Here is a 21,567-nt window from a genome sequence, read left to right as displayed (position 1 = left end):
TGGCGACAGGGGAACGTCCAGACTGCCCCGATCTGCCGACAAACAGCTGATCGGCAGAGCGGGGCAGCCATTTAAATTTAAATGAAGCCGCGATTATTTTAATCGCGGCTTCATTTCCCTCTGCCTATCTGGCTAATCTACATGCCTCCGTCGACGGAGGCATGTAGTCTGGACGTACCCTAAGGCACCAGACTCAAGTTTCTGTCTTTCCCTCAGTTAGGTGTTCTGGTCTCTGAATGGAGATGTGGGTTCAAATCCCACTCCTGACACATCCTCCATTTTGTATCTAGAGAAGTGACCTCATTTCCCTCTCTCCCATGACATTGTAGAAGCGCTTGCTCAGCATTTCTCTGAGGCTGCATCTACCCAGCAGCGTTCCTTGGGAATAACGGCCATTACACTGCAATAACAATAGGAGCATCTACACAGGAATTCCGTTATTCTGACTTCTGAGGATTATTCCGTTATTCTGACCAGTGGCCTGAGGAGCCAGGAGGTTTCCAGGCTGCAGACTGACAAGCCCGCAGGCAAAGACAACGCAAAATCTCAGCTACTTCCTGCTCAGCCCAGCGGGGTCTCTGTGTGGCCCCCAGACCTTTTGTTTGCCACTGCCCAGGCACAGAGGCCCAGATTCAGCAACACTCACAGGCCCCACAGGAGGGGGCTGGTTTGATGCTTCACCCCACGGCCCAGCAACGAGCCCCCCAACTCCCTTTGTGCTCTGAGAGCCCAGTTTGCTGAGAACCTCCACCCCTGCCTCAGACTCTGGTTGCTTGAGACCCCAGAGCCCTCCCTTGGGCTGCCTGGCATGTGGGGACTCAGGTCTAGTGGTGGATTTGCAGAGTCCCACAAGAGCTGCTGCCAGCGTGCGGATGTGCACGTCTGTCTGGGGTTACTGGGCACCGGCCTGATTGGGTGAGTCCCAGATTCTGTTCCTGCCAGGATGGACATCCATCTGATTAACTCCCTTCACTTCCAGCCCTTCCTGAGAGTTGCTGCTTCCTTGACTAGAGTCCCTCCCCCTGTCCGCCTGTCAGCTTGCTTGCCGCCTCCCCTTCCCCCCCAGTTTGTCTCCACTGCATGTTGTGCTTGCACAAAAACCTCCCCCTGTGCATGTGACTGGCAGGGGGTTGCTAGATGGATCCATTCACATGTAGCTTTACTGAAACCCCCCTCGTTTCTGACTTGAACCTCCCCTTGCCCAAGGGGTGGTGCCCAATAGAACAGGCCCTGTAAGAAATGTGTCACTTTCACCCCTGGGAGCAGCTCAGCCATGCAAAGGGGCTGCCTGGGGCAGGACATTAGCCCTGGAGGGCAGGGGTGGGTGTGGCAGTGACATCACAAGGGCCTTTCGCAGCCCCTCAGCTTATTGGCTAAAAGAGGTTGGGAGGTGATGACCTCACAGAGAGTCCATGACAATGGCCAGGTGGGACAGGCTGCAGGACAGGGGCCATCTCAGAGACCCCCCCCCCCTCCCCCTTCATGGCTTTGCTGCAGGGAGTCTCCCTCTTGAGAGTTGCCCTTGAGGCCTTTTCGGATCCTTCTCCTTTCCCACGACTAACTGACCTAGAGGTCAGACGTCCCTGTGGAGAAGGGAAGAGCCTCCAAGAAGAGCGTTTCTAACGTGGAAGGGGAATTAGCTCAAGTGGTAGAGCGCTCGCTTTGCATGCGAGAGGCAGTGGGATCGATACCCACGTTCTCCAGTGATGGGTGCAAGTCTCATTCTACCTTTTACTGGCAGAGCCACCCGGGGGCTAAGCGGGTCCAGACCCCCCCTCCCCTACTTGCTTTCCCCAAAACCAGCCACGCTGGGGCAGAGAGCTGCTGGACACCAGCCCTCCTGGGCCAGGCAGTGCCAGGAGCACTGGAGGCAGGTTGCAGGTGGGGCAGAATTAGCTGCATTGGAAAAGTGCTGCCTTTGCGCATGAGAGGAAGCAGGATTCACTCCCATCTTCTCCCACCTGCCTGCGGGGCCGGCCCCTTTCCTGCTGCCCCTGGCTGGGAGCCAGGACTCAGGACCCTTTCCCAAAATATACGAATTCCGCCCCCCGCCTGCAATCCTCTGTTCTGCTCACACAGGAGCCACAATGATACTCACAGCACATGCCACAACTTAACTGTGGTTGTATTATGCTTTAAAAAAGCGCCCAGGATCTTTTTCAGGGGGATAAGGCAACATGCCACATTTACTGACCATACATAGATTAATCAATATTTATCATATGACACATCACACTCATGCACTCACACACACACACAAGCACACTCCGTCTTGTTGTTACCAAAAGCTTCTCCCCCTTCCTGCACTGGCCAAGTGAGTTAGATGGGGGGGGGGGGCGGGTGAGAGAGGTAGAACCAGGCTTCTGCCCAACAGGATCAATGCTCCCATATTGACAAGACGAAAACCCAGGGTCCCTCTGCAAGACTCCTCATAAGAACATAAGAATGGCCGTACTGGGTCAGACCAAAGGTCCTTCTAGCCCAGCAGCCTGTCTGCCGACAGTGGCCAGCACCAGGTGCCCCAGAGGGACTGAAGACAACGATCAAGCAATTTGTCTCCTGCCATCCCTCTCCAGCCTCTGACAAACAGAGGCCAAGGACACCATTTCTATCCCCTGGCTAATAGCCTTTTATGGACCTAACCTCCATGAAATTATCTAGCTTCTCTTTAAACTCTATTATAGTCCTAGCCTTCACAGCCTCCTCTGGCAAGGAGTTCCACAGGTTTACTACATGCTGTGTGAAGAAGAACTTTCTTTTATTAGTTTTAAACCTGCTACCCATTAACTTCATTTGGTGTCCTCTAGTTCTTCTATTTAGGGAACTAATAAATAACTTTTCTTTGTCTGCCCTCTCCACACCACTGATTTTATAGACCTCTATCATATCCCCCTCAGTCTCCTCTTTTCTAAACTGAAAAGTCCTAGTCGCTTTAACCTCTCCTCATATGGGACCCATTCCAAACCCCTAATCATTTTAGTTGCCCTTTTCTGAACCCTTTCCAAGGCCAAAATATCTTTTTTGAGGTGAGGAGACCACAACTGTACACAGTATTCAAGAAGTGGGCGTACCATAGCTTTATACAGGGGCAGTAAGATATTCTGCGTCTTATTTTCTATCCCTTTCCTAATAATTCCTAGCATCCTATTTGCCTTTTTGACCACCGCTGCACACTGCGTGGAAGTTTTCAAAGACTTCCTTTCCCTGCCCGCCACACCAAACACCAAACACCAGCTCCCACAGTCCTCACTGGGCAGAGACTGGAAGCCCCAAATCTGACCAAATCTGACCAATACACCCACAGCCCACCCACAGGGAAGGAAAGACATCACAAGTTTGAACACCTGGTTCCTGGCTCTAATCCTCCCCTGGAGCCAGGCACCCCCCAGACCCCTGCTCTAGCCTTTCCCTCCCGCAGAGCAAGGGGAATAAATCTAGCAGGGCAGAGGGTAAAGCCCTGAATCTCCCTGGAGCCGCGGGTGTGTCCCTCCAGGCGCTGGGGCCTGTGTGCAGAGCGGCTGTGAACGGTACCAGCACATGGCTCCAAACATTCCATTGAAGGCACCTGCACTCTTCAGACAGACTTTGGACTCTTTACTCCTTAGAAACCTCATGTTTTGAGGAGTAAGGGTTATTTTGAGGGAAGGATTTTCCCTCGGAATATCCCCGTTTTTTCTCTCGCAATAGCGCTATTTCGCAATAGCGCCGGTCTGCAATTATGCAAATGAAACACGGGATATTTAAATCCCCACTTCATTTGCAACTTTGGATGTCTACATTTGCATTCCTCTCTCGAAGGCCTAATCAAGTGCAGACAGACCCTTAGTAACAGAATATTTATCTACATTGAAGTACAGAAGAAGGTGCAGTTAAGGCTGTTTCTGTGATGTCGTTTGCTTCATGGGCAGAAAGTCACTGACTCAAAGCCAGGCAGAAACAAAAAATCTTCTCCTATTGCCGCTCCCTTTGGTACCCACAAGGCCTTTCCAGGGCCTGCCCCCAGTGCAGGGTGGCATGTGTGTGCTGATTGTCAGGAGCACGGGGGAGACAGCTAGGCTATGTCTACACCCATGGCTTCTTGCGTGAGTAATATGCAAATGAGGCTAAGCATGGAATATTGCAGCGCCTCATTTGCATACCTAATGAGCCACTATTTTTGTGGAAGAGGCTCTTGCGCAAGAAGGAGCGTCTACACTGCCCCTTCTTGCGCAAGAAAAACCCTCCAGCACAATGCACTTACACCTATTACTTTTCAGGAAGAACGGCGTTGTGCAAGAGGTTTTTCCTGCACAAGAAGGGGCAGTGTAGACGCTCCTTCTGGCACAAGAGCCTCTTCTGAAAAAAATGGTGGCTCATTAGGTATGCAAATGAGGCTCGGCGATATTCCATGCTTAGCCTCATTTGCATATTATTTGTGCAAGAAGCCGCGAGTGTAGACATAGCTCTAGGCAGGTTAGGCTGAGGTGGGAGGAGGCAGCGCCGGGGTTGAGGCTCCTCAGTGGTGCCTTGGCAGGGACCAGGGCATTGCAGCCACATAGGCCAAGGCCAATGGCAGCACCTCCAGCCTCTGGGACGTCTGTGGCCTTTGCTGCAAGGGGACACAAAACCAGGTAAGGTTCCCCCTGATGCCCAGATCCCCCAAGACCCGGCAGCCCCAGCTTGCTCCAACACCTTCCGTTCTCCCCACCCGCTCTCCTGGCCACACACGGCACTTCTTGGTGCTTCTCACGCCAGGCCCTGCAAGGAGCCACCGGGGCAGGAACCAGCCCTTGGATCTCGGCTTGCACCGGAACCTGCAGTTTCCCACCATGTCTCGCTTGAGAAGAGGCGACTTGTTCCCCTTCCTCTCACCTCACGTCTCCCTTGTCTCTGTTCCCTTCAAAGGTCTCCTCTGCCTCAGGACCCGCCTCCTCAGGGCGCTGCCCCTCTGCCCCTGGGCTGGGATTGGGAGACTCCACAGTCTCTGCTCTTGGGCTGAGAAGTCTCACGGGGACTCGTCTGCTGATGGCGTTAGTCAGCCCGATGGCCAGCCGGATCCATTCCGTAGCGCTGCCCGAGAGGGAGCTTTCCCAAGCTCCACTGGTATTTCCTGGGGCTTTGTGTAGGGGGATTGGGCTTGGCATCTTCTCTGCTGGAAATGCCTCTTCTTTGGAAAGCAGCTCCCAGGAGCTCATGGAACTTCTTCTTCTCAGCTTGGGAAAGGGACAAGCAAGGGGCGACAGGTCAGGGGTTTATGCGATGATGACAGGGGTGCAGAAAGAAAATAAGAAAATATTTTTTTCTCCTACTCAAGAACCAGGGTGACAATGAAACTGGTAAGTAACCGAGTTAAAAAGGAAGCATTTTTGCGCCCAGTGGAACTCCTTGCCAGAGGATGTTGCGAAGGTGAAATCTACAAGAAGGTCCAAAAAAGAACTGGATTATTGAATGCAGGAAAGGTCAATCAATGGCATTTAACCAGAATGGACAGGGCAGGTGTCCCTACCTGGTGTATTCCAGAAGCTGGGAATGGGCGACGGGAGGGATCACTTAATAACTGTCTGTCCTGAGGATTCTCTCGGGACAATGAACTTGGCTGCTGTTGTGAGACAGGATCCTGGGCTAGTTGGACAACTGGCATGGCCCAGTCTGGCTGTTCTGATGTTCTGTTTGGTTTCTGTTCTTGTCCCCTCTGGGCAAGGGAGAATGGACTCCCCCCCCCCCCCCCCCCTCAGCCTGAAGTGGACAGAAAATGGCCTGCGAAAGGCTAGTGTAGGTAACTTATTTCAAGGCTAGTGTAGGTAACTGATGGTCTAGTGGTTAGGATCCAGCACTCTCACTGCTGTGGCCTGGGTTCAGTTCCCAGTCAGAAAAACCAGCTGCAACTTTCCCAAAACATGTCCCTAGTCAATCTTCTTGCCACATGTTACAGCAGCTGAGACCTAGCATGGGGCTAACCCTAACCCCTCCTGCTTGCCTGGGCACTGCCTAGACTCAGGCCTCCCCAGTGCCAGCCTAAGGGCTCTGGAGAGGACAGGGCAGCTCCAGGGGCAGAGTCCTTTTTTCTACAGTACTTCAAACCCAGCCCCTTGGTTCCAACTAACTAATATTACTCCTCATTTTTTGCCCTCTGTGCCTCCCTCCCAACCCCAACATACCCCAACACATCCCCTTCCCTCTCCCTCTCCCCCTCCCCTTGCTGGTAACACAAACAGGACTTTTCCATGTTGAAAGAACAAACTCTCTGGTTTTTATGTGGGGAATGTAGAACTGGGGAGGGGCTGGGGACAGACCCTGGGAGGGGGAGGAGGCTGGGAGGAAGGGCTAAGGCTGGCACCTTCCTCTGGTGGTCCCACTGCCTCATGTCAGGGGCCTCAGCAGCGCTGGGGGGTGGCTCCAGGGGGAGAAGCTGGTTCAGAGGAACATGAGCTGCTGGGCCACTGAAGCAGGCCCCCAGCAGCAGCCTCTGTGCAGGGCTCACACGCTCCGGGCCTCCCGGTCATATTGAGTCTCCCCGTGTGGCTTGGGCTCCAGAGCCTGCCCCCCAGCTGGTGCCTTGAGGTAGCCACTGCAGCAGCAGGAATTTGGGCATCAGGTCCCCTGCTTTTGGGGACAGGAAGCCAGGCCCAGGCCCTTTTAGCCACTGGAGCTGTACAGGCTGGAGCCTCCCCCTACCAGCTCTTTGCCCTGCTTCCTGCAAAGCTCTCAGCCTTTTGCTTGTGTCTGTTTCCCTGTCTGTAGCAGGTAACTAAAGAAAGGGAAGTTACTGAACAGAACATCCCTTTGGCCAGCATAGGGCTTGAACCCATGACCTTGGCATTATTAGAACCACGCTCTAACCAGCTGAGCTAGCCGGCCTATGAAAGTGGAGCTCACCAGTGGCCCTTTCAAGAGAGGCGCCTCAGGCAGCTGCAGGGACGTCTCTGAAGCTGCCAATGGCTCTTCTCTGACAAGGCCACTGGTGACTCACTGTGACGTGGGCTGGCTAGTCCAGCTGGTTCGAGGGTTGGTCAAGGTGGCTGGCGGCCGGCAGACCCAGGGCAAAGAGAAGCCGGAATCTCTTGCTGCCAGCACCTTGCCTCCCAGCTTCTTCCCTGCCAGCAGCAGCAGAGTCCTGAGCGCTGCCCTTGACACCATGGGACCAACCTCCCCTCACTCAACTGGGCCAAGCTGGTGCCCAGTTCATGCCCACTGGGACCTACTTTATTGGGTTCCTTCCACCCAGAGCCCCCTTCTTCTCCTGGGCTGCGAGGAGCATCACTGGGATCCTCTCTCATATCCCAGCACAGGGCCATCTCTCCAGTGACAGGAGACGGGGCTGGTTTCAGTATTTCTTTTAGCCCAGCAGCAAGGGGAGATGGAGGAAAATCAACCCCGTTTGCAACCTTTGTGTGACAGGAGGGGTGTGAGCTGGGGAACCTGCCCCCCCAGAAGGGCATTTGGGTGCACCCAGGGGCAGCAAGAATTCAGTCCCTCAGGCGAGTGCATTGGGGACAATGTGTGAGCCCTTCCATGAGCATTTTCTGCTCCCACTGGGGAAGGCAGCTGGGCAGGACCAGCCTGCAGCCCACGTCCTTTTCAGCCCCAGGTGCAGGAGGTAACAGAGAGGGGAGGAAAGTCCGTGGCAAGAGCCTCCTTCCAGCAGTCTGGCCCTGCGCAGAGTCTGTGCATGATGGAGCCTCTCCCAGCAGGGCGATGGCCTGTTCTCTGCAAAGTGCTCAGCTGGTTCATTTTTCTGCAGGCCCATTGTATGTGTCCCTGGTGGCTTCATTTACAGTTTTCAGTCTTTACATTTGCATCCCTTCTTGGAAAGAGGGTGCAAGTGTAAACATACCCTAAGTAGTGAGAGTTGGCTTCCTTCAGTTGAGCCTGGCTGTGTCCCTACTTCAGGAACCCAAAGGGAGCAAAGAGCAGAAGTACTGGAAGCTGGTGGGGTACCCTCTGAATTTGATTTAGTGAGTCTTAGTTGGACTTGCTAAATCAAACTCCGGAAGATTGAAAGATAGTGGCCATTCCTCCCCCACTGGGTGTGATTCTTGTTCTTCTGCACAGCATAGCCCAGGTAGACCAGTAGACCAAGGACTTTCAGATCACACCCTTGCTGAACTGATGGGAATAGAAACAGAAACACAGCAGATTATAACTTGTTTCAGTTGAGATGGGCTTGCCTGGTTTATGCGCATTGACACAGGAACACATTAGGGGTTTGTAGTAATTTTAGGAATCTCTGCACAGCAGAAATCCAGACTGTGATACAACTGGAGATACAGGAGTTTCAATGAAGTTAATCAACCATTCAGGGGGCACTTGGAATCGAACCAGAGCCCGCTTTGCCTGTAGTCAAACACTCTACCACTGAGCTACACCCCATTACACTTGCTTGCTTGCATCCAGTGTTAGGAAATTAGCCGCTGGCAGCACATTCTGCAGGATCAGGTGGTGCCTTGCACACATGGTGGGGGGGAACGGCCCTCTATGGGGTCAGACATGTGTGGTGTCCCCCAACCTACGATCAGCATGACGCATCAAGATAACACATCATCCCCTGTACTCCCGCCTGCCCTGTGTGTGTTGCAGCCTCACAGCACTCACCTGATGTTCCCTCCCCGGTGCCCGAAGACATTTGGGAGGCCTCCTGTATCTGGGGGACCGGTTCCAGGGGGAGGGTCACAACATTCCTGGAATCCTCCTCCTTATCCTGGAGCTGCTGGTCAGCAGGGTTGTCGTCCTGAAGCTGCGGCCGCTGCTGCCCAGGTGTCTTCATCCCAGACTCCACAACTGTCCCTGGAGACAGGGTTCCCCAACCCTCAGGACTTGGTCCAGTTCCTCACAGTATGCACGGTGCTATGGTGCTTCCCCAGAGTGGGAGCTGTGCTCACGGGTCCTCATGTAGCCCTCCTGCAATTCCTTGACCATGGCTCTGACTTGGTCTGGGGAGGGGGGAGGGGGGAGGTGGCCTTTCTTTGCAAGGCCATCAGCCATTTGGCCATAAATATCTGCATTCCTCCGCCTGGATTTCCAGGCCTGCAGAGACTCCTCCTTGGACCAAAGCTTTATCCCTGGCCTGGACCATGACAGTGCCCAGCACTTGCTGCCACTTGCTTGGTCCTGTGATGTGTCCATGGAAGGGCCAGAGGGATCTCTGGAGGCTTGTGCCTGTGACATGGCTCTCCAAGAGGCAGGAAGCGCTCCATCTTTATGACAAAAAACATGAGGACAGCTCTTGGTCTGTACCTCTAGGCCATGCAGAGTGTCCGGCAGCCACTTCCCTGCCTCTCCCTTTGCTGCTCTTGAACTTAGCCCAAGAGCCGAGAAGCTGTACTCGCCCACCCAGAAACCTCTGCTACTCCTATGCCACCCAATCCCTCACACCACAGAGAGCCACAAGGCTGTTACTGCCCAACATCACCCCCCCCCCCCCCCCCCCGATTTTAGCCAATCGGGCAAGAGGTTATGCTTTACCCCAGACCACAGGGGCACCCTCTTCCCTCAAGTGTGCTTCATGGCAGAGTGGACTTCCCTCACTAATTTTTACAAACAGGCTTAACACAGGCATTGGTGGTATAGTAGTGAGCATAGCTGCCTTCCAAGCAGTTGACCTGGGTTCAATTCCCAGCCAATGCAATGTGGGGAGGTAGCTGCACCATTCTTTGCAGAGCTTCTACTTTAACCCTGAAACAACAGGCACAAGTGGGTCCTGCTGCCTCTTGCCACTTTTATTCCTCTCTGAGAGGCAGGAAGTGCTCAATCTTAGCCAAACGGCCAAGACGCAACGCCTTTTAGGTAATTCTGTTACAGTAAGTTATGACTGGATAATGAAATTATACTAAAATAATTGGTTAAGGTAGAACTAAGTGGTACTTGAATTTCTCTTTATAAACTGGAGTCCAAGAAGGAGACCAGCAAGAAGAAGAAAAGGGGAGAACTGAAGAGGAAGGAAAAGGGAAAGGAAGACCAAGAAGGAGGAGGGAAGACCTTGAAGCAGAACTCACCTCCAAGGCAACCTAAGACCAAAATAGCCAGGACTCCTCTGCACAGCTGTTGCAATGGTTTGCTGTGTGAATTCTATGGCAGGTGACGTTAGGCCTGTGCACTGGGATTATTTACCAGTTTCCCTGACTCTACTTCGCCTGGAGTTATGATGGCCGAGTGGTGAAGGTGTTAAACTAAAAATCCAATAGGGTTTCCCTGCGCAGGTTCAAATCCTGCTCACAGTGAGGTCTGTGTTTTGCCCACACCTCTTCCTCAGGCGGCAAGAGCCTCTGTGAGTTACCAGCAGTGGGGCTGTTACTGTTGGCATCAGGACTGGATTAAGGGGTGAGCTAGTGGGGCAGCTCCCAGCAGCTGCCCCAGGGCTGGGGCTGCATTAACCTCCACAGCACCTGTCAGCAGCGCCTTTCCCCAAGCAAGAAACAAGAGAAAGGACAGAAATTCTCTGTCCCAAAGGCTCACCCCTCACATTGGCTGGGCAGACACGTCCCTCCTCTCTACCCCAGCAGACACGTCTGCAGCCCCCGGCAGGGAGGGGACTGGGCAGGTCGCTGGCAGAGCTGAGCCCGGGCTGGCAGCAGTGCAGGCTGGTCGGCCACAGCCCTGGGAGAGCGGCTGGGGGGTGACGGGCCCGTGTGCTCTGCTGCTCACTGACGAGCTAGCTGCCCAAGTGCCCCCACAGACGCTTCTTCAATCCCTGCCGCCCACCCCCAGCCTCTTCCAGCACAGCCTGCCCCCCCCCACAGGGCTTCCACAGGGGCCTCTGTCCCAGGGGGAATGGGGAGCCCCTGCCCCCGGCACCCACCCACCGTGCTGCTGCTCCCCCCAGAGCAGAGGATTCACCCGACACAAGTAAGTGCCTCTGTCCCCCCTGACCCCGGCTGCTGGGTCCCCTCCTGTTTAGCTGCCTGGCCCCAGGTAAGGTCACATGAGACTGCTCATATCACCCCCTCAGCACGGAGCCCTGGACAGCTGCCCTGCTCGCTCAGGTCTCAGGCTGGCAGAGCCTGCAGGGATACTGGGTTTGAATGACAAGGTGTTGGGGAAGCTATTAAAAGGCTTCTTCCTTGGCAGGGGCATTGTGCTTGTGGATTGGCTGTTTCTTGGATGACTGGTGCTTGCACATGCAGCTGGGCTTTAGCAAATCAGAACGATGCGAGTCGTGAGTAACCCAGCGCCTCTGGAAATGGGAGTGGAGTAAAAAGTACAATATTGTCTAAAAAAATAAAATAACTTGAATAAAAATCAGTGAGACAAAAATAAATTACTTGAGTAAAGTACAAAACCCCCCAAAAAGGTCTTGAGCAGTGTGATCAAGTATTTCTACTTAGTTATTTTCCACCTCTGCCCAGCACACAGGGGTTCCTGGCCCCTTGCTGGTCTGCAGACTGGCAGTTTGTTACTACTGACTTAATGGGGTAGTGCTGTGTGCACCACAGAGCTTCCTGTAGCACTGCCCATGCAGCAGAGAGGAGGGCAGTTTGAGTCACCCAGCTCTGCCCCTTCTGAAAAGGGCAGGTGTTGTTGTCTTAGCAGTGAGGGAGAGGTGGGAAGGATCCTGAAGTAACCTTTTGGGTCACAGCTGCTGTAACATGTGATAGTGAGAAAACTCACTAGGCAGTTGTCAAGTGAAGATTGAGGCTACATTCCCTGACTGGGAATCGAACCCAGGCCACATCAGTGAGAGTGCTAGATCCTAACCACTAGACCACCAGGGACACATGAAACATACCACTTTCTCACCTACACTAGCCTTTCCCAGGCCATTTTCTGTCCACTTCAGGCCGGGGGGACCATTGTCCCTTGTCCAGAAGGACAAGAACAGCCAAACAGAACATCAAAGCAACCAGACTGGACCAGGCCAGTTGTCCAACTAGCCCAGGATCCTGTCTCAGGACAGCAGCCAATTTCAATCCTCAGGACAGAGTTATTAAGTGATTCTTCCCATCTCCCATTCCCAGCTTCTGGAATACACCAGCTAGGGACACCTGCCCTGTCCATCCTGGTTAAATGCCATTGATTGACTTTCCCTGAATTAAATTATCCAGTTTTGTTTTGGGCCTTCTTGCAGATTTCACTTTTGCAACATCCTCTGGCAAGGAGTTCCACTGGGTGCAAAAATGCTTCCTTTTGGTCTATTTTTAACTTGGTTTCTTATCAGTTTCATTCTGTCATCCTGGTTCTTTAGTAGGAGAAAAAATAATTTCTGCACCCCTGTCATCATCACATAAACCCCTGTCCTGTCACCCCTTGCTTGTCCCTTCCCAAGCTGAGAAGAAGAAGTTCCATGAGCTCCTGGGAGCTGCTGTTCCAAAGAAGAGGCATTTCCAGCAGAGAAGATGGCCAAGCCCAATCCCCTACACAGCGCCCCAGGAAATACCAGTGGAGATTGGAAAAGCTCCCTCTCAGGCACAAAGGCAGCACCTTTCCAATGGAGCTAATTCTGCCCCACCTGCCCCCTGCCTCCAGTGTTCCTGGCACTGCCTGGCCCAGGAGGGCTGGTGTCCAGCAGCTCTCTGCCCCAGTGTGGCTGGCTTTTGGGGAGAGCAACTAGGAAGTAGGGGAGGCTATAGCCCCTGGCTGGCTCTGCCAGTAAAAAGATGATGATCTCCCTGAACACTGGAGAATGTGGGCATTGATCCCACTGCCTCTCGCATGCTAAGCGAGTGCTCTACCACTTGAGCTAACTCCCCTGCTGTGTGAAGTTTGGCCTTCTTGGAGGCTCTTCCCTTCTCCACGGGGACGTCTGTCTTCTAGGTCAGTTAGTCCTGGGAAAGAAGAAGGCTCCAAAAAGGCCACAAGGGCAACTCTCAGCAAGGAGACTCCCTGCAGCAAAGCCATGGGGGGGGGGGGGGTCTCTGAGATGGCCCCTGCCCTGCAGCCTGTCCCACCTGGCCACTGTCATGGACTCTCTGTGAGGTCATCACCTCCCAACCTCCTTTAGCCAATAAGCTGAGGGGCTGCAAAAGCCCCTTGTGATGTCACTGCCACACCCACCCCTGCCCTCCAGGGCTAATGTCCTGCCCCAGGCAGCCCCTTTGCATGGCTGAGCTGCTCCCAGGGGTGAAAGTGACACATTTCTTACAGGGGCTGTTCTATTGGGCACCACCCCTTGGGCTGGGCAGGAGGGAGGGGGAGGCTCAAGGCAGGAAGTTGGGGGAGGGGTTGTGATAGGACAGTACCTGTGAGAAATTAAAATGTGGAGTGTGGGAGGCTCAGGGCAGGGATTTGGGGAGTGTGTGAGAGTGGGGGGGGGGGCTCAGGGCAGGGGTGAGGATGTGGAAGGGTAGAGAAGTCAGGGCACACGTAGCCTTTGTTACCCACCTGGGTCGGCTGGCAGCTGACACTCTGTTCCTCGTTTCCCTTCTGCTGCTTCATATCTTAGGGTGCCTCCACCTGCCCCGTGCTGAGAGCCAGGCCCAAGCAGGAAAGAGGCGGGTGGGCCCTCTTGGCATCAGGGTCTCACCCCCCATCTTCTTCCCACCATCGGGTGGCTCCTTTCAGCCACTGGGTCAGCCCAGGAAGGGGGCAGGAAATGGCCAAGTAGCGAGTCAGGCTGTGAGGGGCAGGCAAAGCTCATCTTGCCTTGCAGGGCCACCAGCAACAGCATCTCTTGTGCGCTGCTGTGGAGTAAAGCATCCCTGATGGAGAACCAGTGCCATCAATGTACTCACTGCAGCTGCTGAAGTAGTTTAGGGAGGAGTGCATTAGTGAGAAGAGTTAAGAGTCCCTGGCTCAATCCCCATCCTTGGTGGAAATCTTGGTGGTGCTCCTGTGGCTGAGTCCTTGTGTGGGTCTATCTATGCTAGTAGTGCCCGTGGGTGCCATGGCGCCTGCTGGGCCATTTATGTGTGTCTGCCGAGTGACTGAGGCTGGCCCTGCCCCCAGGTGCATAGAGCAAGTGCTGAGCTGGCCCTGGGCACATGGTGTAAGGGTGTGGTGCTGGCCCTGGGTGCATGGCACAGGGGTGATGCCAGCCCTGGGGGTGTGGTGCATGGGTGGCACTGGCCCTGGGCACATGGGCTGTGTCTACACTGGCCACTTATTCCGGAAAATCAGCCACTTTTCCGGAATAACTTGCCAGCTGTCTACACTGGCCCTTGAATTTCTGGAAAAGCACTGACGATCTAATGTAAAATCATCAGTGCTATTCCGGAAAAACTATGCTGCTCCCATTCGGGCAAAAGTCCTTTTCCGGAAAACTGTTCTGGAAAAGGGCCAATGTAGACAGCCCAGATTTCTTTTCCGCAAAAAAGCCCTGATCGCGAAAATGATGATCGGGGCTTTTTTGCGGAAAAGTGCATCTACATTGGCACAGACGCTTTTCCACAAAAAGTGCTTTTCCAGAAAAGCGTCCTGCCAATGTAGACGCGCTTTTTCCGAAAATACTTTTAACGGAAAACTTTTCTGTTAAAAGCATTTCCGGAAAATCATGCCAGTGTAGACTTAGCTCTGCCCCTGGGTGTGGGCGTGGCCCTGCCCTGGGTGCATGTGTGGCCCTGCCCCAGGGCGCTGGGCTGCTCCAAAAGGCTGGGGACCACTGGTCTATGCTGTGTTGTTATTTCTAGCAAAGAATGCAAAGTAGAGAAAGTAGAGACACCAGAGTTGCAAATGAAGCCGGGATTTAAATAGCATGTGCTTCATTTGCATACTCTCACCCATGTGCTGTTTTGAAAGTGAAAGGGCGTCTGGGGCTGCTAGTTCAAGGCCCTTGGTTTGAACTAACGTGATTCTTCATTTTTTGCCCTCTGTGCCTCCCCCCCAACATACCCCAATCCCCCCCACCTGTCCCCAACACACCCCTTCCCCACTTTCCTCTCCCCCTTTCCCTACTGGTAACACAAACAGGACTTTTCCCTGTTGAAAGAACAAAATCTCTGGGGAATGTGGGGAATGTAGAACTGGGGAGGGGCTGGGGAAAGAACCTGGAAGCAGGGTGGAGGCTGGGGGGGAAGGGGAGGTGGGGCTCAGGGCTAAGGCTAGGACTGACACCTTCCTCTGGTGGCCCCACTGCCTCATGTCAGGGGCCTCAGCAGCGCTGGGGGGTGGCTCCAGGGGGAGAAGCTGGTTCAGGGGAACTTGAGCTGCTGGGCCACTGAAGCAGGCCACCAGCAGCAGCCTCTGTGCAGGGCTCACACGCTCCAGGCCTCCCAGTCATATTGAGTCTCCCCGTGTGGCTTGGGCTCAGAGCCTGCCCCCCAGCTGGTGCCTTGAGGTAGCCACTGCAGCAGCAGGAATTTGGGCATCAGGTCCCCTGCTTTTCAGGAAAGGAAGACAGGTGACAAGGCCCTTTTAGCCACTGGATCTGTGCAGGCTGGAGCCTCCCCCTACCAGATCTCTGCCCTGCTTCCTGCAAAGCTCCCATTTTTGCTTGTTTCTGCTTCCCTGTCCATAGCAGGCAGCTAAAGGAAGGGAAGTCACCAAACCAAACACCCCAGTGGCCAGCATGGGGCTTGAACCCATGACCTTGGCGTATTAGCACCACGATCTAACCAGCTGAGCTAGCTGGGCTCAGATAGATGCACGAATGTTTCTGCAGCTGCCAATGGCTCTTCTCTGACAGAGCCACTAGTGACTCACTGTGATATGGGCTGGCTAGTCCAGATGCTTTGAGGTTTGGTCAAGGTGGCTGGCAGCCGGCATGGTGCACTGAGACCCAGGGCAAAGAGGCAGCCGGAATCTCTTGCTGCCAGCACCTTGCCTCCCAGCTTCTTCCCTGTCAGCCGCAGCCCCTTTCAGCCACTGGGTCAGCCTGGGAAGGGAGGCAGGAATGGGGCCTCAGCTTGCAGGATTCAGAGTCCTGAGCGCTGCCCTTGACGCAATGGGAGCTGAACCAACCACCCCTCACTCAACTGGGCCAAACTGGTGCCCCAGTTCATGCCCACGGGGACCTGCTTTACTTGTTTTCCTTCCGACTTCTTCTCCTGGGCTGCAAGGAGCCTCCCTGAGATGCCCTGAGACAAGCAAAGGACTCTGCCTCCCCACAGTCGGCCCCACCCCACAGGCTTTGGCAGAACAGAGGGGCTCTGCTCACCCCCCTAAATCCCACAGAGGTGCTGAGCTCATGCCCTGCCCCCCTCAGCTTGGCTTCCTTCCTCTGCCCCATTCCCTCCTTGGGCCAGTCACACAAGGGAGGCAGCAGGAGGAGCCAGCCCCATATGCCAGCCTCCCAGGGCAGGGGAGGCCAAGCCACAAACTCCCAACCTGACCCATCTGGCTTCCCCAGGCTGGCAACAAGGGGCATTCTCAGCTGATGTCACTCCCCTCTGTCACATGTCACATGGGATTTGGGATCCTCCCAGACACAGGCCTGGCAGCAAGAGCTTCACTTACCTGGCCACCATGGGGAGTTGCAATAAGAGAAGACTCTGTGTTTCTACCTCACTTTAAACTAGAGACCTTTTGCATGTTACACAACCATGATAACCACTACACCACAGAAACACACATGGGGGGGGGGCGTGGAACTTGTCTGACTGTTCTGTTCCTGGCTCTTTCTAACACCCTGCTCTGCAGGGGAGGGGGATGCACCTTGTGAACACTCCACCTCTTGTTCTCAGGGAAGCGACTAACCCGAGCTGCCAGCTCCTCATTTCCTCACCAGCCCCTTGAGATTTGTAGCTCAAAGCTGGAGCTGCTGTGGAAGGAGGTGAAGCTACAGAAGCTGACAGGGGACAATCAGCAGGCGGAGGGTTATTTTTTCTCCTCCCTGGGCTGATGTGGCTAGAACTGAGGAGAAGAAAATCCTCTTCCCTTCTCCTCAGAAGATGGAAATTGCAGTTGGTTCTCTCTTTGGTTCTACTAACGCTGGCCCCCAGGACTAGACTTTTTCTTTCTAAAACCCTGGTGAAAGCAGAGAGTAAATTGCTTGCAAACTGAGAATGTGACTTGAAGAAGGGCATCGCCCAGCATAGGGCTTGAACCCATAACCCTGAGATTAAGAGACTCATGCTCAACCCACTGAGCTAGCCAGTTTGGGTGCCAAAAAGCCTTCTCACACCCCATTACAGGGCATCAGGAGCCAAGTGTTCGCCACTGCCTGACAAGTCTTTTTTTTGCCCTCAGTGACCAAGAGTCTTGGCGCCAGCCTGGGGAAGAGAGATGAGTGAGGCCAGGAACCTATCGGAGAACCTTGTGGAATATTTGTCCAAGTTGAAGTCCATCAGAAAATGGATTTATAGGTGTTTCTGTGGCGTAGTGGTTCTCACATTTGCCTAACACACAAAGGCTAGGTTTACACCGGAGGGCTCTTGCTCAAGAATGGCTGCTCTTGCGCAAGAATCCTCAGAGCATCCATACCGCCCACCTACTCTTGCGCAAGGAGATTAACAGTACGGCATCAGAAGACAGGGCTTCTTGTGCAACAGCTACGCTCTTTTCTGACAAGTGTAAGCCCTTCCAGTTCCTGTGCTTTGACTTCCTTTTCCAGAGGCCGGGCGTCTGATGCACCCGGAGCTCAGTCTCTGTAAGTTCCAGGGCCCATCCGAACCAATCTGGCTGGAGCTTGCTGCTTCCCCTGATGTTCTCACGTGTGGTTCCAGCAGCTGCAAGACTCCAACTCTTGCCCCCATGGCGCTAACAGGTGCCCACCTCTAAGTGCTCATCTAAATTGGTTTTTATGGTCCCTTTCAGTGCATTTTTCTCCTCAGCTGCACACGAGAAGCTGTTGCCAGCGGCCCTGCAAGGCAAGACGAGCTTTTCCTGCCTTCCTCAGACTGACTCGCTACTTGGCCCCATTCCTGCCTCCCTTCCTGGCCTGACCATGTGGTTGAAAGGGGCTGCGGCTGCTGCTGACAGGGAAGAAGCCGGGAGGCAAGGTGCTGGCAGCAAGAGATTCCGGCTGCCTCTTTGCCCTGGGTCTCAGCGCGCCATGCTGGCCGCCAGCCACCTTGACCAAACCTCAAAGCATCTGGACTAGCCAGCCCACATCACAGTGAGTCACTAGTGTCTCTGCCAGGGAAGAGCCCTTAGCAGCTGCAGAGACATCCCTGCAGCTGCCTGAGATGCCCCCCTGAAAGTGTTCCTTACGAGGTAGGTTTCTGTAGGCTGGTGAGTGCAGTTGGTTAGAGAGTGGTGCTAATAACACCAAGGTTGTGGTTTCTAGCCACAGGGCTGTTTGGTTTGGTGACTTGCCCTTGTTTAGCTGCTTGCTATGGACAGGGAAGCAGAAACAAGAGAAGGCTGAGAGCTTTGCAGGTAGGCCAGAGAACTGGTGGGGGGATGCTCCAGCCTGCACCGACCCAGTGGTTAAAAGGGCCTTGGCCTGGCCTGCTTTCTCCAATAGCAGGGAAACTCTTCTCTTCCCTCCATTGTTCCCAATGGGGTGACGATGTCCAAATTCCTGCTGCCACAGTGGCTATCCCAAGGCACCCTGCAGGGAGGAGGCACCCAAGCCAGAGAAAGGTTCAATATTTCCAGGTGGCCTGGACCATGTGCTTGGCACATAGTGCTGCTGCCAACTGCTTGGTTGTCTGCTTCAGTGGCCTGGCAGCTGGCCCTCCCCAACCCAAACTCACTCCTGCTCCAGTTTCCGCTGAGCCTGTAGCTGCCCCTGCTCCTCTGGCTTCTTCCCCTGGAGCCATTCCATGGCTGCTGAGGCACCTGCCCATGAAGCAGTGGTGCCACCAGAGGCAGGCGCCAGTTCCAGCCCCATCTTTGAGCCCCACCTCTCCCTTCCTCACCTCTTCACCAGCCTCCTCCTCCCTCCCAGGTTCTTTACCCAGCCCCTCCCCACTTCTACATTCCCCACATGAAAACCACAGTTCATTCTTTCAGCAGGGAAAAGTCAAGTTTGTTTTACTGGCAGGGGGAGAGGAAAGTGGGAAGGGAGAGCAGGGGAAAGGTGGTTGGGTGGGGGGAAGAGGCACAGAGGGCAATGTAGAGGCCCTTGTGGGGATGCCCAGGGGAGAGTCTCACAGGTGCCCTTGTCTGAGACTCTCCTCCAGAGCCTCTTGGAGATACAAGCCCCCAATGGGCTCCCGGTGGCATCACGGGCACTGAGTTCTTCGGTGGCCCTAGCCAGGTAGGGCAGCTGCTGCATAGAAGAAAGTGGCCCAGGGAGGGAATACTTGAATGGTTTTGGCTTGTTCATACCAACCCGGTCAGTGGACTGTTTCGCTGCCCTTAGGGCTCTGATTTGGGACCCAGTGGAGGAAGAGGGCCTGGGTCCCGCTACCTCCAACCCAGGGGCCGACCCCTTTGCTGGCCCACGCTAAGAGTTCCCTGTCATTGGTCTTGAGCTGAGAAGGCTGTGCACTGGTGAACTAGAGACACTTACCTGTGGACTTGAGCCGAGAAGGCTGTGCACTTGCTAAGTAAAGACATTTCTTGCAGGACCTTAGCCTGGAAGGCTGTGTTTCTGTTGATTCAAACCCCTCACTGGGGAGCCCCAGCCTGGAGAAGGCAAGGCTTATGTTAATCAAGGACTCTACTCATAGACCTTAGCTGAGGTGGTGATGCTTCTGTTAATTAAGGGGCTGGGTTTCAGTAATAAAAGGGCCTCTGCTGGACAATTAGAAACAGGATATTAGGATTTGTTTTTCGGGGATTCCAGGACACAGCTTGGGCTCAGCCCGACTGCGTGACAGGGTACCCACAGGGAGGGAATGTGTGACACAATCTCTGTATTGGTACAAAAAAGTTAGCTCATGTGGCCAGAGTGAGGCTCAGGGGATTTGGATTGTGGGAAGGGACTTAGGGTTGGGGCAAAGAGTTGGAGAAGGTGTGAGGTCTGGCTCTGAGGATAGAAGTTTGCAGTGTGGAGAGTAGGGTTCCCTCTAAGGCTGAGGCCCACCCACCTCCAAAGCAGAGCCACGCAGTGCCTACTCAACTGCTCCAGGGTGGGCTGTGTGGCAGACGGTGCTTATTCTAGCGGTCCTGGACAGTGGCAGGGCCAGAGCCAGAGCCACAATGGGGGCCTGCTCCAGCCGTAGCTGTGTTGTGAGTACTACATGCTTTGACAGACTTGGCCAGGGTCTGAGCCGCAGCGGCATCACAGGCAGTGGGGGGGCTCACTCCAGCAGCTACTCCAGCAGCCCCGGCCCAGAGCCATGTGGTGAGGGGGCTCACTCCAGCAGCCAAGGCCAAAGCCAAGGACCCAGAGTGGTGAGGGACTGGCTGTTCTAGAGATCGGGGCCATGTGGTAGAGGTCTGGTTCTAATTCCTCTTAATTAAAGATCTCCACCTTGGGATCTCAAAAGGTAAATCTGCAGGTTATCTGAGGGATAAAATAGATGGCAAATGACTAGAGAAATGTTCTGCGCCCTGTTCATATTTAACAGCCTAAATCATGTCAAGAACAATTCTCTCTGACCCTCAATATTCTTGTCATTTGTGAAGGCATCAATCACATCAATAGTGTTGATTGTGCCAATGATTATTTTTGTCCCCGTGGAAGTTATTTCTCTCACTCACACACACGTGCACTGTGTAGAGGCAACTAAAACTTTAATGCTGTTGATTATCTTCTATTGATGCTTAAATCAATATGCAACTGATGACATATTAAAGGGACTTTTCTATGATTGACAGGTGTCTAAACCATGCAGATACTATACAAAATATAATCTATAATTAGATTATGTCCTATATACAGTGAAGTAATGTGGTCTGAAGAAAAAGAGCTGGATAGTTTTCTGGTGATATCCCTAAATTCATCTTCTGAATGTCATTAACTTGCAGCTGCAGAATGAGTTTTAGAATCAAGGAGTAGGGATGGTGCATTCATTTTTTATCCTTTACAAATTACTACACTATGGCTACGTGTAGACCGGCATGCTTTTCCGGAAATGCTTCTAATGGAAAAGTTTTCCATTAAAAGCATTTTCGGAACAGAGCGTCTAGATTGGCACGAACGCTTTTCCGCAAAAGCACTTTTTGTGGAAAAGCTTCCGTGGTCAATCTAGATGCGCTTTTCCGCAAAAAAGCCCCGATTGCCATTTTTGCGATAGCTATTTGTTTTCCGCAAAAAAGTCCCTGTCTACACTGGCCCTTTTGTGCAAAAGGGACTTTTGCCCAAACAGGAACAGCATAGTATTTCCACAAAAAGCACTGATTTCTTACAGTAGGAAGTCAGTGCTTTTGCGGAAATTCAAGCGGCCAGTGTAGACAGCTGGCAAGTTTTTCCAGAAAAGCGGCTGATTTTCCAGAAAAACTGGCCAGTCTAGACACAGCCTATGACTAGATTAGACTGGGAGGAAAGTGCAGGGGTTGGGATGAAGGGGACACTGCAGAAGTTAGGGGCACAATGCAGGGCTGGTGGCAAAGGGTGCACAGGGTGGGGGTGGAGGAGATGGGGAGCTCATGGATGCAGGAACAGTAGAGCAAGTCTGGGTGGGAATGAGACTGGGTGCCAAGCTGGTACATTTTCAGGGTGCATGTGTGCAGGGTCACGCACCTTGTTAATTATCCTTTGGTTTAGTATATTTCTTCCATAATTTAAATTGCATGTGTGTGTGTAAAACTCTCAATAACTCGTGGGTGCCACGTAGGCACACATCTGAACAAGCACACGGGATGTCACTCTTTGTGCACAAGAAAAAACTCACTCTACTCATGGATGGAAAATCTTAGGACTACTGGTTGAAAGCTCTAGCTGGG

General features: G+C 53.5%; 1 protein-coding gene and 6 non-coding genes across 7 annotated transcripts in view; 3 read left to right on the top strand and 4 right to left on the bottom strand.

Moving 5' to 3' along the window:
- LOC142826104 (uncharacterized) overlaps positions 1-21,567 on the bottom strand; it is a 284,204-nt gene that overhangs the window by 248,329 nt on the left and 14,308 nt on the right.
- TRNAA-UGC (transfer RNA alanine (anticodon UGC)) lies at positions 1,631-1,703 on the top strand. Its single transcript has one exon. It is a non-coding gene; the product is annotated as a tRNA-Ala (tRNA).
- On the bottom strand, positions 6,764-6,837 carry TRNAI-AAU (transfer RNA isoleucine (anticodon AAU)). Its single transcript has one exon. It is a non-coding gene; the product is annotated as a tRNA-Ile (tRNA).
- On the top strand, positions 9,532-9,603 carry TRNAG-UCC (transfer RNA glycine (anticodon UCC)). Its single transcript has one exon. It is a non-coding gene; the product is annotated as a tRNA-Gly (tRNA).
- TRNAF-AAA (transfer RNA phenylalanine (anticodon AAA)) lies at positions 10,115-10,196 on the top strand. The gene has a single exon. It is a non-coding gene; the product is annotated as a tRNA-Phe (tRNA).
- TRNAE-CUC (transfer RNA glutamic acid (anticodon CUC)) lies at positions 11,616-11,687 on the bottom strand. The gene has a single exon. It is a non-coding gene; the product is annotated as a tRNA-Glu (tRNA).
- On the bottom strand, positions 12,590-12,662 carry TRNAA-AGC (transfer RNA alanine (anticodon AGC)). Its single transcript has one exon. It is a non-coding gene; the product is annotated as a tRNA-Ala (tRNA).

Source organism: Pelodiscus sinensis, chromosome 25 (genome assembly GCF_052426305.1).
Source record: "Pelodiscus sinensis isolate ZL-2025 chromosome 25, ASM5242630v1, whole genome shotgun sequence".
NCBI lineage: Eukaryota > Metazoa > Chordata > Testudines > Trionychidae > Pelodiscus > Pelodiscus sinensis.
The sequence above is the reverse complement of the archived record's forward strand: the minus strand, read 5'-3'. Positions and strand labels throughout refer to the sequence as shown.